Consider the following 17,171-nt stretch of genomic DNA (forward strand, 5'->3'; position numbering starts at 1 on the left):
GTGAATTTTACAGACACAATGTAGAGGAAAAGAAGCCAAATATATAATAATACATTGTTTACTATGCCATTTAAATATAGTTCAAAAAAGGCAGTCAAAACTAAAATGTGATATTAGAAGTTAGAAAGTGGTTACCTCTGGGAGATGTTGCTCATAGAGAAGGAAAATGTGAAGGTGGTTAATGATGTGCAAATGATGTTTCATCTCTTAATTTGTGTAGTAATTTCATGAGTTAGTGCACTTAGTGGGATTGCATTAAACTTTAATAATTTGTATATATTTGTATATTTTATCTTGATTTTAAATCTATTTAAAAATTTCAGTTTGGCTCTTTTAAACTATTTTAGTCTTCCAATTATAAATTACCAGAAATGATCCTGTTGGAATTTTTAATGAAATTGCTTTGGACATTTTAACACAAATTGAATATGTGTTACTATGAGAAAAATGGACGTGTTTAAATATTACATCCCCCATACACAAGGATGAGATATGTTTTCACTTATTTTATATTTCTTTATGTCCTTCAGTGATTATACACACATTTTTTTTTTCTCCTATACAAATCTTACACTTTGTGTACAGCCTTATGGGGTTAGTTGCCATCATGAAAAGTATTTTTAACTAGCTGTTGGTGCATAGAAAATTGTCCTTTGTACTATTAATGTTGATGCTTCTAAATTTTTTCACATCCGCAATTATTTCATCAGCAAACAGTGAAACTTTATTTTTCCTTTGCTAGGATTTTATCTCTTCTTTAAAAAAAAAAACTTCCTTTATTGAACCCCTTGAGTGAAATATTAGATAGAAGCCATTACACCTGGAATCCTTGCTTGTTCTTGACTTTAAATTGAAAGCTTCTAGTATTTATGCCTTAATTATCATTTGTTTGGGGATTTGAGAAATTAAAATATTTTTTCAACTATTCAACAAATCTTGCATTTGGGGGTTAATTTCTACTTTACTCTGATGTATTTTAACTGTGTATTACTTTATATATTTTGCTAATTGTTTTTAGAATTTTGCCTCTGTGTTGATAGATATTGATCTTTTTCCTTTTCTTGCTGTTCTTATCTGGTTTGGTGGTAGCTCTTCAGAGTGCTTTGGAAGACCTATTGCTCTGAGTCTTCAGAGTAGTATGTTAGATTGACATTATCTTTTTTTAAGACTTTCTGAAATGCCCTTGTAAGTGCTTGTAAATTGAGGACTTTGAGAAAGTGTCTGAAAGTGAAAGTCACTCAGTCCTGTCTGACTCTTTGCGACCCCATGGACTGTAGCCTGCCAGGCTCCTCTCTCCATGGAATTCTCCAGGTCAGAATACCGGAGTGGGTAGCATTCCCTTCTCCAGGGGATCTTCCCATCCCAAGGATTGAACCCAGGTCTCCCGAATTGAAGGCAAATTCTTTACTGTCTGAGCCACCAGGGAAGCAGGACTTTGAGAGGTGGGGGGGCAAAGAACAGAACACTAGTTCAGTGTCTTTAGTAATTATAGGTCTCTTCAGATTTTTACTTCTTGAGACCATTTTAATACTGTAAGTGTTTTTCAGTAAATTGTCTATTTCATTTAACTTTTCAAATTCATTGACATTCATTTTTGTTACTATTTGAACATATAATATCTATCTTATTTTTATAACTAATGCTGCCTTTTGCATCTTCTTCTCTTTAAGATCTATTGAGCTCTATTGATATCCAAAAAAAAAAAAAAAATTGCACAGATTTAATACTGTGCTGAGATTGGACATATGCACATCACCACAATCAAGATGCTAAACATATCCATCCTCCAAAAATTTCCTTGTGTGCTTTTGTGTGTGTCTTACAAACACTTAACATGAGATCTATTCTTTTAACAAACTTTGAAGCGCACAATAATGTGTTATTAACTATATATAGGCACTATGTTATAAATCATCTCTTTAGAACTTATTCACCTTGTATAGTTGAAGCTTATATCTATATTCCGTATGCCCTCACCCTATTGCCTGAAAACCATTATTCTATTTTCTGCTTCTATGAGTTTGGTTATTTTAGAAACTTTATGTAAGTGGAATCATATAGCATTTGTCCTTCTGTGACTTGCTGATTTCACTTAGCATAATATACTCCAGGTTCATCCACATTGTCACAAATGTAGGGTTCCCGTCTGTTTTTAAGACTGAATGATATTCCATTGTGTATGTATTGAATATGTCACATTTTGTTTATCCATTCATCTGTTGATGGACATTTGGGTTTTTTCCATATATTGACTATTATAAATAATGTTGCAGTGCACATGAGGATGTGGATACCTTTTTGAACTCTTGATTATCCTTTCTTTCTAATAATTCTTACTAGAGGGTAGTTTATTAATCTTTTCAAATCATCAGCTCTGGTTTTAGCTGATCTTTGCTACTATCTCTTTGGGAAATATATTTTTTAATTCTGCACAATTGAATTTAAAGTGATCTGTCAATTTAGTTACATACAGTGGGAGATATATTTGGCTAGTGTACCAGTGAGTCATTTTTAATGGAATTTACTCCATTATTATATGGAATATAATTCACATTATTATTGAATTAATGCAAAGAGAGATTTTTTAGAAATGCTTCTATAAGCATGGCTAGATGGATGATTTCTATGCTCTAATTAAGGCATATTTCTCTCATAAGTACCAAATTTATTCCTTAGGAATCATTTTGTTCTTTCCTCTTCATTGTCTATCACATAATAAATACTCAATCTTATGTGTTGCACTGAAATGAAGAAGGCAAACTAACAAATTTTGGAGATTCTGTCATTTTTCTTAATTCCAGTTGTATATCCTTCTCATCTTTACTGACTCATTCCAAAAGCAGGTATCTAGCACTATCCTGAGCTTGACAACACAATGGCACACAATTCAAGGAAGATCCTGATCACAGAGCTTACATTCATCTGTGAGGAAACTCAAAAAATAGACAAGTAAATAAAGACAGTATTAAAAAGTGATCAGGAATTTTTTACTTAAATTCTACTGTGACAGAATTAAGTGTAATTAAACAGGTACAGGGAGGAGGCACACACTATATAAAATGAAATGATCAACAAAATTCTCCTTGAAAAATATCTGCAAGACCATAACTATGACAATGAACCAGCCATGAAAAACTTATTGTGAATTCAATGAAAGGAAAGGGTGTAACAAATGCAAAGACCACAAGAGAAGAAAGACCTTGGCATGCTTGAGTAAGAGAAAGAAAGCTCTTGTAGCTGGAGCCTAGAAAAAGAAGTGATGAGTAGAAAATAGAATAGGTGAAACGCAGATCGTGTGATATCTTGTAGGCCAAAGGAAGCACTTGGTTTTGATTCTAAATACGAAGCACTTGGTTTTGATTCTAAATACAATAATAAGCCACTAAAGAGTTTTTATTGTTGTTGTTTTATTTTTGGTTTATGTTTTAACAGAAAGCCATGACCTGATTTCAGTTTTTAAAAGAGTTTAATTACAACCTACAAAGAATGGCTTGTAAGCAGTAAGAGTAGAAATAAAGTTATTACAGTTTAAAAATGACATGGATTTGGACCATCACAATAAGAGTGGAGATGGAAAGAAGTGAACCAATTCAAGACACAAATTAAAGACAAATCAGTCAGGATCCATTAATGAATTAAATATAAGGGATGAGCATGAAGGAAAGGGAGAAATAAAGAAAAATCCAGGGTTGGTGGCTTGAGAAGATGAGCACTAGTATAATGGTATATTACAGTACAGTTGTCAAGATGTCACATTTTTTCTACTAGTTATATTGCAAAGATATTTTTCTAATAGTATAGAAACAATAAAATACAATGTGAGGAGAAATTAATTATGGGTCAGAGGACTTTGATAGGTTGCTTGCTGTACAAGGCTTTCTTGCAAACCCAAAATTATAAATATAACTACCAAATGACTGTGCAAATTAAATAAGATAGCACAGGCAAAAGTAATCAGCACAATATCTAACACACAGTATTTATTCAGTATGTATTGGTTAAATCTAAATATAGATACACTTTGATCACCTTGATGACTGATGGAAGATATTCTGGTACCACTGGATTTTTTTTTTTTACCTTTTTTTTAAATCTCATAGAGATTGATAAACACCCTATTCTAAAATGTCATACATTTATCTATCATTTCTTCAAGAAGGTGACTTCTTTAGATGTTAATCTTGTCAAGTTTAATATAGAGTAGATTTAGCTTTACTTAAAGAGGTTAATTTGTAGATGCTATCAGTGTATTTTCTAGAATATGTCAAACAATAAACTGTCAAAACAGGAATAAAAGGAAGGCATTAAATGATTTGACATTAGGTTGTTTAGGGGTAAATTCCATCTCAGTTCTTTCTTATAGTTTGTGCAAATCAGTTAAATCTCTCTAAAAAGGTTTTAATTATGGTAGCAGAGGAGTAGAATAGATGATCTTTTAAACCATATTTATGTCAGGCCTCTAGGATGGGAGGAAATATACTGCGTTCCTTGCTGATAATAGTTAATCAGATAATGAGTTTATATACATAAAAATCCTCTGTCGGTTCTAAAGTATAATTAATTCTTCCTGCAAATGTTTACTGAGTATATTCTATGTCCCTGACCAAGCACATATATTCTTAGAGCTAACAGTCCAGTTGCAGGAAATAAGGAATAATTGAATGAATAAATTGATCAGTCCATAAAAAACACAAGATAATTATTAAGGCCAAGAAAGAAATAAACAGGAAGATGTAGGAAACAGAAAGTAACTTAACTGGGTGGGTTTTTTTTACTCAATGCAGGCCCTATGAAGGAACTATCATTTCAACTGGAGGTTGAAAGATGAAAGTAATCCAACCTCATGACCCAATGAAAACAGAGTTCTTGAGATAAAAACAAATATAAATGTCCAAACTGGGAATAAGGGTTTACTGTTGAAGGAAAATGAGAAAACTAAAGTGGACAAAGAAGCAGCAGGAGAGAAGAGTATGAGAAGAGTATGAGAAGTATGAGAAGAGCTGTGAGAGTAGGTAGAGGCCAGATCATTGATGAGTGCCTAGGCCATGGAAAGTAATTTGAATTTCTCTTAGCATGATGGAAAATATGTATAAGATTTAAGCAGTAGAGCTACATACTTCAAAATAACCAACTGACAAGATTTGAGACAAATGGGTCATTTAGCAGGCTAATAATCATGGAGGCAGTAATGATGGAAAAGATGAAAAGTGATAAGGTTTGGGAAATATATTTAACATAGGGTTGACAGAAATTGCTGGTGGATTGCTGGTACAGAACAAGGAAGGCAATAGTGACTCCTATATATACTTTTTATATACAGGCAGCATCACTTACTGAGATGTAGAAGGCTAGAACAGGAGCAGGATGATGGAAACTGAGGGGTGAAACCAAAAGTGAGTGTTTTCTTGGAAACAAATGAAGTTTAGAATACCAACTACACATCTATATGAATAAAGGTAAGAAAGGTATATCATTCTTAAGCTCAGAGATTGGGGCTGAATATGTAAACTTAATAGTCATGAACCTAAGATGCTATTAAAAGTCACAGGACTACATTAGATCATATAAGGAGAAAGTGTGGACCTGAGGATACTTCTGAGATTTCTAAGTTGAGAAACAAGGATTGACCACTGGACTTATCAAGATGGAAGGCACTGGTGACTTTGACAAAAGCAGTTTCAGTAGATCATGGGAAAAATGTTAAATGAAGTGGACTGAAAAGTAGAGGGAAGGAGAGAATAGTAGAAATAGTGTGTCCAGAATACATGTGTGAAAAAGAGCAGACAAATAGGGTAGGCACTAGAGGAATATTGTGAAGACTAGAATTTATTAAGAATAAGAATTTATTGAGGAAGATACTGTAATTTTGATGGCAATTTTCAGATAGAAGAAATTAAATTGATTGTGAAAATAAATAAGCTAAACCTGCAGAAGCAAAATCCTTGAGTAGATCACAAGCAAAGAATCTAACAACCAAGTTGATCAAGTGGAAAAAACTGGCTTTCCATTGGCATGGAGAGGTTTCACTAATTTCAACAGGAAAGAAGTGAAGGTACATGGGTACAATAGTAAATCAGTCAATCCCCAATGCAAACTCTTCCCTCCATAAGAATTATTTCCATATAGTGTAAAAGTGTAGGATGCAGAGTCCAATTGTGGTTTAGTCTCTCAGTCGTGTCTGACTCTTTGTGACGCCATGGACTATATCCCATCAGGTTCCTCTGTCTGTGGGATTTCCCAGGCAAGAATACTAGAGTCGGTACCCATTCCCTTCTCCAGGAGAGCTTCCCTACCCAGGGATTGAACCTGCATCCCCAGTGTCTCCTGCATTGCAGGCAGACTCTTTACCACTGAGCCACCAGAGAAACACATAATAACCCTTATCAGCAATTAATAACTTGGAACCAAAATGGACGTATAAAAGAATCAAACCTTGTAATGAAATGAAATACTCCTTGGGGAGAATACTAGGAAAATGTACTTGGAGCTTATTAGAGTCAATATTTAATTGGGTAGTTTCTGTTGCACATAAATTTATATTCTTTCAAAAAACTGCTAGAGAAGTAGTCTCCCTGTATTTGTCTCCCTCTTTTAGTCAAAAAAAAGAAAAAAAAAAGCAAATAGAATCAAATGGTTTGTGCACAATAAATATGCTCTGCCTTGAACTGTGTATTACATAGAATCCTAAAACAAAGGTTTCACTAATGTTTATTACTGAGTATTATACTGAATCTTGGAAACAGAAAGTGCTTCAAATATGTTCAACCCAGAATATTTTCATATATTCAGAGCACTAAAAGGTAGCAGAAATGCACTCTCTCCCTGTATCATTGACATAAACTCCTCTTTATATAATAAACTTTTCTGGAAATGAAGCAAAAATCATTTTTAAATTCTCATAAGGATACTGATGAAACACACTGTCTAATACCCTTTGTACTGTCAAGAAGAACATATCTTTCACAAAACAAGATGAGAGAGTAGAAACAAATATACTAGGTTGAACCATATGAAACTCCCAAAATTTGATCCCTTTTTGTTGGCAAAAATATTTTCGTGATTCAGCTTAATAAATGAGAACAAGAGTGGCAAATTACATTAACCAGTCATATGTTTGAGGTACTTATAAGCAGTCAGTTTCCCGAGTGTGATTAAATAATAGATAGAATCTAAGTTTTGTAAATAACTCAAACTTTTAAACAGATAAAAGCTATATATGTGTTGAACTTTTAATTAACTTTTAGGACATCATGTGTAAAAAATAATAAAGAAATTTTTATACTAAGATAAAGAATATGAACATTCAATTTTGTTCTATTATCTAAGAAATGACAGTTTATAGCTATTTAAAATTTTCATGCCTATTTTAAAGGGCATTTTTTTCCTACTTTCACTTTACCACATCCTCAGAACTGTCCAAAATCCAAGAGCCACCCCAGAAGCTTCACATTAAATGTCAGATCATCTGTTGTCTACTACATTGGCTTTTTAATACAAGCTTGATATTATCTAATTAGGGAGAACTTTAATTTTGGGGGAATGAAATTATGTGAAAGCTCAATTCTTTGTTTCAAAGCTTCTGCCAAAGCTGTCCTCAGCCTCAAGGAACTGGTTAAGGAATCCACCATCCCACTACTTGATCATACCATCTAGCCTCACCCAGTGTCCCCTCGATGGTCATAGGAAGTCAAAAAGCTCTAGTACAGTGAGACAAGCAATTGTGGTTCAAAAAGAATCACTAAAAGGTCAGCAGCTTCAGTTTGATCTTTCTCCTTCTAGATTCACATATATTAAATACAAAGGTTTCCAAAGAGTCAATGCTTAAGGCTAAGCAGTAAAAAAGAACTGGGGATATATTTAACAATGGTACTTCCACAAATTTTATATATATGTGTGTGTATGTGTATATATGTGTGCATATATGTGTGTGTGTGTGTGTGTGTGTGTGTGTATACTTCAGTAGCTTAGGGCAGGTCTCACCTCTTTTATCACATACAAGTGGAACACTTTTCACCCAAAATTTATAAGAAATATTCCAATTCACAAGTGGCAGGGTTGTTATTTTGTTCACTAAAATTAAATCAGAAAAAAATTTTGAGAGTATAATTTGATAACTAATGTATGCATGAGTTAGCTCATCTTATTATAAAAGCAAAACAGGATCTCTTCAGCAGTAGATAATGCTTTTCTGTTCATAAAAGGCTTTTACAAGTGATTTCATTTAATTATTAGTAGGTAACATTGAAGGTATATAAAATCCCACTCGACTGTTGAGGAAAAGGAAGTCTAAATGGAGCAGATTTGCCCAAGTTGATATAGCAAGTAGTGAAATAAAACTAAAATTCTTATTACCTGACTACATACACACCTCTCTTTCTTAGGACATACTAAATATATCATGGCATATATGAAGAGATCCTCAGTAAGCCTTAAACATTATGCTGGCCTTTATTCCCTGTTCCGTTTAGAGACTTGGCCATCCTCAGTTCTTGTCATTACGTGGTTTTATTGCTTACAGTCATGGTCAGTGAAAAATCAATGACTTCCCTGAACTCACAATATCAGTCTAGGTACTCTTAGTTGTATTTAAGTCCTAAAAGAGGCCCTGGGAGAGGACTCTGAGTCAAGCAAAACAAAATATTCCAAAGAACGAACAAATAAAACAGAAATAACCAAAATAAGACAAAAAAAGAGACAAACATAACAAAATACAAATAAGCAAAACTGCTCAAGAAACCCAGTTTTTGCAGTAACTATTCTAAACTCTATTTTTTTTAAATATTTTCCTGCATTATTTTGTGTACCATGCTATTCCAATGAACAGAGTACTGATTTGTAGAAAAAAGATAACATTAAGATTAATTTTTTCTTTACATGTTTCTCCTACCATTCTCAGAATGAATAGTTCTTTAGCTTTCAAGGTTATTATAAATTCTGGTGATAATTTTAGGAAAGAATATAAAATTTAAAAATCTTGAGTATTTTGTATTTCCACATACTATTGTATTGCCTTCTTATATATGATACATGGGCTTCCCTGGTGGCTCAGATGATAAAGAATCTGCCTGCAATGCAGGAGACCCGGGTTCAATGCTTGAGTCTGGAAGATCCCCTGGAGAAGGGAATGGCTACCCACTCCAGTATTCTTGCCTAGAGAATTCCATGAACAGAGGAGGCCTGGAGGGCTCCAGTCCATGGGGTCGCAAAGAGTCAGACAAAACTGAGTGACTCACACTTTTACTTTCACATATGATACTTAGAAAACTAAGCTCTTGGAACATATTTTTTTGATGATTTCTTTACAGCTTTATCAATACTTACTATGCTATCTAAGCATGATTTGAGAAAACTATTACCATTGATATCTTAGCTAATTTTGCTGTTTTTTTGTTTTTTATAGCAACAGTAGTGTTAGTATTAGGAATTCAAATTATTTGAGGGTAGAGAAAAACAGATGTAAATTGCAATCAAACAAATTCTTATTGCTGTTGTGTGTGTGTGTAACAATATTACAAATAAAGATGTTAGTCATGCATGGAATAAATAATAGAAAAATTGCTCAGCTGTAAGGTGTAGGATCAATTAATTTAGTCTTCCTAACTGTGAAGACATTTGTATGCAATTCCAAGAATGTTAAAACTTTAGATCTTGAGGGGAAAATGTGACGGTAAAGTCATAAAATTTGATACTCCTGAAACAATATACCATTTAGCCTTCGTTGGGAAGATAAAAATATTATGCAGTGGGCTGCAGGGAATTTGAATTAGCTTAGTCAATTAAGTCATGATTAATTTATGTTAGATGCTGCTCTCCTGAGTCTGTAAAAGACAAGATTTTAGTTAACCAGCAGTATTTAGTTTAATAAAAGTAAAGTCTTTAAAAATGAATCCTAGAGAGAGAAAAATCTGCTATTGACACAATCAATGGACAGCAAGAGTCCTGTTTTAATTTGTGTCAATGGAAGTTAAAATAAATTTAGAAACTAATAAGAACACGGTTGCTCCCTTCAAATGGATGACCAAATTTCCCAGATAGTTATTAGCATTAGCATGGCTTATACAGCAGTGCTGCCTGGATGTGTGACAAATCATAAGTATGCACAAGAGCAAAGCCTTTCTTTCTTTGCAGCAATTGCTGCCGCTAGTGATAAGTTCATGTTCTCTCTGGGCCTAACAAGAAACATTCAATTTTCTAGCGCCTTCGGTCAAAAATGATTCTGCAGAGGCTGTGAGTAGATTTTGATTACTCTAATTATCCATCTGAACATAATACATGAGCCTAATGGGCCTTTCTGTATTTAGGGTACATTAGGAAGCATGTGGTTGTAGACCTAGCTGGGTTCCTAAACCACAGAGTAAATAATAGAGGGCTCATGCAATCTGTTCAAGGGAAAAAGCAAAAATGAATCTTAAAGAAAATGCTGCAGCTGCATTCATACCGTGGCTCAGATAATCTAAATATTGTGGAAAACATTTCATTGAAGACAAGAGTAGCACTTGAGATTGATCTTTCTTTAAAAGAAACCAATGAGGGCAGTACGCACTTTTAGGAATATCTTCTTGGCTGATGAAGAGAAGTTATACGGCTGATTTCATTCACCTCATTTGTCTGAAAACATTTAAATTAACACTGCCTGTGTAACTTGAATTCTACAAAAGTCATGAATAATGTCATAATATAGGACTGACTTTGATAGAGCAATTACTCTCTATGAGGCAATGAGTGGATACTACAAGTTCAAATATTATGCTCGCAAGAATACCATGTGTGAATTTTGCTAGGCCTAATAAAATGTTTGAGAACATAGGATCTGTAGTTCAGATTGCAGACTGCCTGGGTTTTTAGTTTTGAACTTATCGAATAGTTGTGCAATCTTGAACAATTTATTTGACTTCAATTTTCTTCATATGTACCACAAGGATAATAAAATAATAGTCTCTACTATAAAGGTTATCATTAGGAATGATGTGTATGCACACACACACACACACACACACACACACACACATTATACTTGTAGCACTTTGTCTGACATTTAGTCAAAGCTCAGGACATATCGGCTCTAATTATTGTTTTTAGCATTTCTATCACTTGCCCCCTTACTTGAATGGTATGGGAGGTGATATTGGGCCGGGGGAGGCATTATTGGTTTCTAGGCTAAAACACACAGTTACATGATTCTAAGACCTTTGCCTTGTGGTCAAAAAGAAGAAAGAGCAGAAAGGGATGAGTTGGTTCACCTAACCAAGAGCCATCTGAGGCTCTGTCCCTCTTCTCTCTTCTGAGCCATAGTCCAGGGCAAAGTGGAACATCTCATGTAAAACAATGGTGGTTAAATACAGACGGCTTTCCAAATATGTTCTTATATTCCGTCTAAATTAAACTTTAGCTTCTTTCTATCATTATTTTAAAAATATATCAACATAATGCCATTACACCTAATTAAAATCACAGCTAGTGTGTTACATAAAATATCTGAGATTGTAACAATTAATTTCCTGTTTATTTACTTATTACACTTGATTTTGAAGCATATGCTTACAAAGAAAAGGAGGCAAGGACTCTACTTGAATTTTTTTGTTTGTTTTTACATATACTGAATATTTTTTATGTGTTACTAAGAATTCTGGCTAAGGTCATCAGTGTCAGATATGAAGTAACTGTTCATAAAAAAAAATGACAGAAACAGACACATTCTCCATGATTGCAAATGCCTAAGTGCTCACATTATTCTGCATGAACCACATGCTTCAAGTAGTGATCAAGCATAGCCATTGTCCTTCTCACAGGCAATGTGGCATGAAGTCAGAAGAGTCCCATCTTTGTGACACGCCACGTTTCACTGCCAGCATGAGAGGATCTGGGCTTTTTTCTTTTTTTTTTTGGCCAGTCAGTTGGCAGGTAATGATATGGTAGCTCAAATATGTCATTTTTCAGCAATAACTATCATAATTTCTATTGCTGCAGAAAATCAACTATGGCTTGTTCACATTGACTGAAGCACTAACTGGACAATGGAAAGACAGGTATTTTGACAACAGTGGCACTTGTACTAGGGCTTCAAAAACAAAACAAGGGTATGAAAAGTGTGGTGGGTTTTTTTTGTAGTGGATGTGAAGATGCCCTTGTGTAATGACAGACTGGTGTCTCCAAAAAGGAAAATAAAAAAGTGTACTGTTTATGAGGTCTGACAAAGGATAGATCACCAGAAATAATTTTAGAGAATTGGTTAAAAGAAATAACAGAGAAACATGGAGATGTTACATGTCTGTATAAAAGTCAAGCTCTTTTGAAGACTGGGGGAAATAGTAAAAACAATAATGATCTCATGTGCTTAATTGTTACCCAAAACCTTTCTTTAAAATACTAGCAAGTTTATTTTCTTATTAAGGAATACAGTCCATCGTAAACAACTTGGAAAATACAGCTAGACAGAGTATCATTTAAATAATCCATTATCTCACTAACTACCTTTGCATGAGTTCATTTTATACAAAGCAACTTCTGTGATCTTTGTAAACTGTTCATCTGCTCAGAACCCTCTAATGGATCCCTGGCACACCTCGAAGTCTAAATGACTTGCCCTGCCTACACAGCCCCAAATGACCTGGCCCCAGGCTTTCTCTGTTTCTCCCTAATTTGCCATCCATCACTCTTACCTTACACCTCATTATGCTCCAGTCCAGAATATTGAGCTAGGATTTCTCAAACATTCCAAGCTCCTTCCTACTACAGGGCGTTTCCAGCTGCTCCTTGACTAGAATGTTCTTTATCCAGGTACTCATGGCCTTGGCTGTGGATTCATTCAGGTCTCTACTCAGCATCAGCCCTCAAATAGCCCTCCCTGAGCACCCCATCTAAAGCAACACCCTTCCCATAACCCCCTCTTCTGAATCCTACCCCTTTTTAACCTCCTTTTACACCACCATTATATAACTTTAGATTGCATATTAATTTTTTTAATCTCCATGTCATGTATATTCACTAAAATATAAGCTTCCTAAGGATGTTTTTGTTCATCAGTGCATCCCCAGTGCTGATCAGAACTCTTCACCTACAATGTGCTCTCAATAAATATCTGTTGAATAAATGAATATCCAATGTTAACATTCTGATTATAAAAATTAAAAATAATGTCTTGGGCTGCTAATTTGGGGCATTCTTCTAAATGCTTTACATGTGAAAACATATTTAATCCTCCTAACAATCAGATGAAAAAGCTGTCATTATTTTTCCCAATCTTAAGAGTGAGGAAACTGAGACAACAGGAATACTGAAATACTTGCCCAAGATAGAGTTAGTAACTGACAGAATCAGAATATGAAACCAGGCAGGCTGGCCTCATAGCCAAAATCTCAATCACTACTCCACTGTCTCCTTTCTTTCTCACTGTTATATACACAAACACACACACACTTACATGCACAAATGTGCACACAGGGGCAGAACTAACAATATTTGGAGAATATTTTCCACATAATTAAATATGCTCTGGCAAGATTACTTTATGCCTGTACCATATTTCATTCTATGAGTTTGTCAGAAGGATTTTTAAACCATTCTAATATGATGAACATTTACAGATATATTTCTTTTACTATTGTTAATATAGTTAATGTTATTTTCTATAAATCAAATTATTAGATAAACAAGTGCATTTTTTCTCAGGGTTTTAAATTTTATATTACCAAATTGTTCTCCAGAAAAAATAACATAATATCCATTTCTTCATACCATTACAAACCTGAGTATATATATTTAAAATTTTATTCATTTTGATAAGAAAATTTTATTTAATATGTGCCTGCTTTTTCAGAGGAATTGAACCAAGAAAATTAGAAGTGCCAAGGGAACATTTCATGCAAAGATGGGCACAATAAAGGACAGAAATGGTATGGACCTAACAGAAGCAGAAGATATTAAAAGGTGGCAAGAATACACAGAAGAACGATACAAAAAAGATCTTCACAACTCAGATAATCACAATGGTGTGATCACTCACCTAGAGCCAGACATCCTGGAATGTGAAGTCAAGTGGGCCTTACAAAGCATTACTACGAACAAAGCTAGTGGAGGTGATGGAATTCCAGCTGAGCTATTTCAAATCCTAAAAGATGATGCTGTGAAAGTGCTGCACTCAACATGCCAGCAAATTTGGAAAACTCAGCAGTGGCCTCAGGACTGGTAAAGGTCAGTTTTCATTCCAATCCAAAGAAAGGCTTTTGAACTGTGGTGTTGGAGAAGACTCTTGAGAGTCCCTTGGACTGCAAGGAGATCCAACCAGTCCATCCTAAAGGAAACTAGTCCTGAATATTCGACTGATGTTGAAGCTGAAACTCCAATACTTTGGCCACCTCATGTGAAGAGCTGACTCATTTGAAAAGACCCTGATGCTGGGAAAGATTGAAGGTGGGATGAGAAGGGGATGACAGAGGATGAAATGGTTGGATGGCATCACTGACTCAATGGACATGAGTTTGAGTAAACTCCGGGAGTTGGTGATAGACAGGGAGGCATGGAGTGCTGCAGTCCATTGGGTTGCAAAGAGTAGGACACAACTAAGCGACTGAACTGAACTGAACATTCTTTATAAAATTATTTCATTTTTGGACTTCCTCTTTTCAACTGAGTAAAATTTTAAAATTTCATTTTATAGAATTATTCATATATTAAGTTTAGTAACACTTACTCATGTTTTTGAAATATTTTTCAAGTTTATAACTGCCTTAAAATTTTTTTATGTTGTTTTATGCATAAAAGAAATTTTGGTTATAAAATCGTGTGTGTGTGTCTTTTATCCTGTGATTACCAACACTAGTTATATATATTATTAATCAAATGCCCTAATGCTTACCATATTTAAACTACTTCCAAGTCCTAGGTTTTATTCACATGCTTTTATTCTAAAACTGAAACCACATTTGCAAGGCACTGTGTTATGACATTCATCTTTTACACCAGATGAGTCATTGGGCACACCTGGTATTTCCTCTAAAACTGAAGTGCTAGCTAAAAGGCAGCAAATAAAAAGAAGTTAATACTCTCATCTGCATTTTATCTGCTTGTTGACTGGTCTCCAGTCCATTTGGGCCTATCAAATGGAAACAAAGATACAGATGAAGGCATGTGAATAAAAAGGAATAGGTGCAGAGTTATTTCATAAAATTAGGTTTTAGCTTTATCTGTCAGGCTACTGAGTAATTTATTGCAAAACTCCACCAGGCCAAAAAAGAGGAGGTATTTACTTTTTCAGAGAGGGATGGTGAGTTCAGTTACTTAACTTTTTACCGAGCCCTATGCCAAGTTATTATATACACTTACATTTGTACAAATACACTTACACACACATATCATATATAAATTATATATCTAATATCCATTATGCATTTATATTTATACACATATCTATTATGCATATTACCTTTATACACATTATATATGTATACAATGAAAATATAATGACAGATATATAGTTCAAGCAGTCAATCACAAAGCTATTCTTTCTCATCTAAATTGGTGGAGATCTTCCATATAACCCCGCCTGCCTCTGGCAGACATTTTCATAAGAGGAATGCACAGACAATATTTTTGTGCATTTCATAGGTGCCCAATAGTAAATAAGAAATGACTTAGGAACAGATATTCAACTGAATATTCGAAGGACCGAACCCTGAATAATATGTAAGAGATGTAGAACTCTTGGCATCTATAGTGACATAGAGAATTCAGCAAGGCATGAACCAATGCATCACTGACTATCATGGGTCAATGAACCAGTCTAGTGAAATACATAGAATCAGATGACAGAAGGAGAGGATGCCTAGAGCAGCCCAAGGATGGAATCTTTCAAGAGCCCCTCCTGAAAAAAGGTATCCCCAGTTTCCTAGAGAAAAGAGATATAGAGCCATAACTTTATAAAATAGGCAATTATACTGCACTGTGGATAAGCATCTTTTAAATAACCTTTTGGTGAAATATAAGCAATTTGTTCCAAACAGTTCTTTAACTCTTTTCAATAAATGATGATATTTTATTAAATCTTAAGATAAAAGAACCACTTTAGAAGCTGAAACTACCAAACTCAGTTGACACTAGAATAAATCACGTTGCTTCCAGGTTGATTAGTATGGCTAGGTTCCAACCCTTTTAGAATGTCACTAGTACCGTAGCCTTGGAGAAGGCAATGGCACCCCACTCCAGTACTCTTGCCTGGAAAATCCCATGGACAGAGGAGCCTGGTAGGCTGCAGTCCATGGGGTCGCGAAGAGTCGGCCAGGACTGAGGGACTTCACTTTCACTTTTCACTTTCATGCATTGGAGAAGGAAATGGCAACCCACTCCAGTATTCTTGCCTGGAGAATCCCAGGGATGGGCTGCCATCTATGGGGTCGCACAGAGTCGGACACAACTGAAACGACTTAGCAGCAGCAGCAGCAGTACCGTAGCCTAAGTCACCATCATCTCTGACCTGGAACACTATAATGGCCTCTTAATGAGCTTCCCTAAGTTCACGCTTAGTGCCCTCTCCACCCCAGACCCATACACTTTACTTTCCACACAATAGGCACAGTTTAAGTAGGGCTTCTATCTATCAAAAAGTGTGCTGTTACTATTTATGCTAATGCCTTTATAATGAATGATTCCCTCACAGGAAAGAATTTATTATTTTCAATGCAAAGCAAAGAAATAAACACCATCCCTTCTCCATGTCTCTACATGAACCCACAACACAATGTCCAGGAACACAAACTGTATCTTCTGCTTTTGTGAGCAAAGCATCTGTCCCTGTGTCTAAGAAAGAGATTACTCTAGAGAGTATTACTCCAACCAGTAGTAATCATTTCATATCAAGTTAAAAAATACTAAACTTTATTTTCCTTATCACACTGGCCAGTCCCAAATTTCCATTGAGGATTTCTACCCTGTTTTCCAATTTTGGAGTGGTTCTGTTCACCATCCTCTTCTCTGCTATTCTGAAATTACATTTGCTGAAGTCACCCATTCCCATAGCTTTATATAGCACTGTACACTGATGAACTGGAAATGTTCATTTCACCTTGGTCTCTTCTTGAGTGATCATTTTATAGGTGTAGCCACATTCAACATCTCTTTTTCAATGTTTAATGGATAATTCAAACTTAAGTCCAAAACAGAACTCTTGAATCATTCCT

General features: G+C 34.8%; 1 protein-coding gene across 2 annotated transcripts in view; it reads left to right on the forward strand.

Moving 5' to 3' along the window:
• The window catches only part of LOC145514141 (uncharacterized), a 959,076-nt gene that overhangs the window by 917,140 nt on the left and 24,765 nt on the right, over positions 1 to 17,171 (forward strand). Inside the window, exon 5 of one of the 2 annotated variants that reach the window (XR_014059871.1) lies at positions 5,321 to 8,691. The exons of the other annotated variant lie outside the window; for it this stretch is intronic. The gene's annotated coding sequence lies outside the window, so the exon portion shown is untranslated. Of the gene's footprint in view, positions 1 to 5,320; positions 8,692 to 17,171 lie in introns of those variants that run through there. 2 annotated transcript variants of the gene reach the window in all.

Source organism: Giraffa tippelskirchi, chromosome 7, assembly GCF_054371585.1.
Source record: "Giraffa tippelskirchi isolate mGirTip1 chromosome 7, T2T-mGirTip1v1.2.pri, whole genome shotgun sequence".
Lineage (NCBI taxonomy): Eukaryota > Metazoa > Chordata > Mammalia > Artiodactyla > Giraffidae > Giraffa > Giraffa tippelskirchi.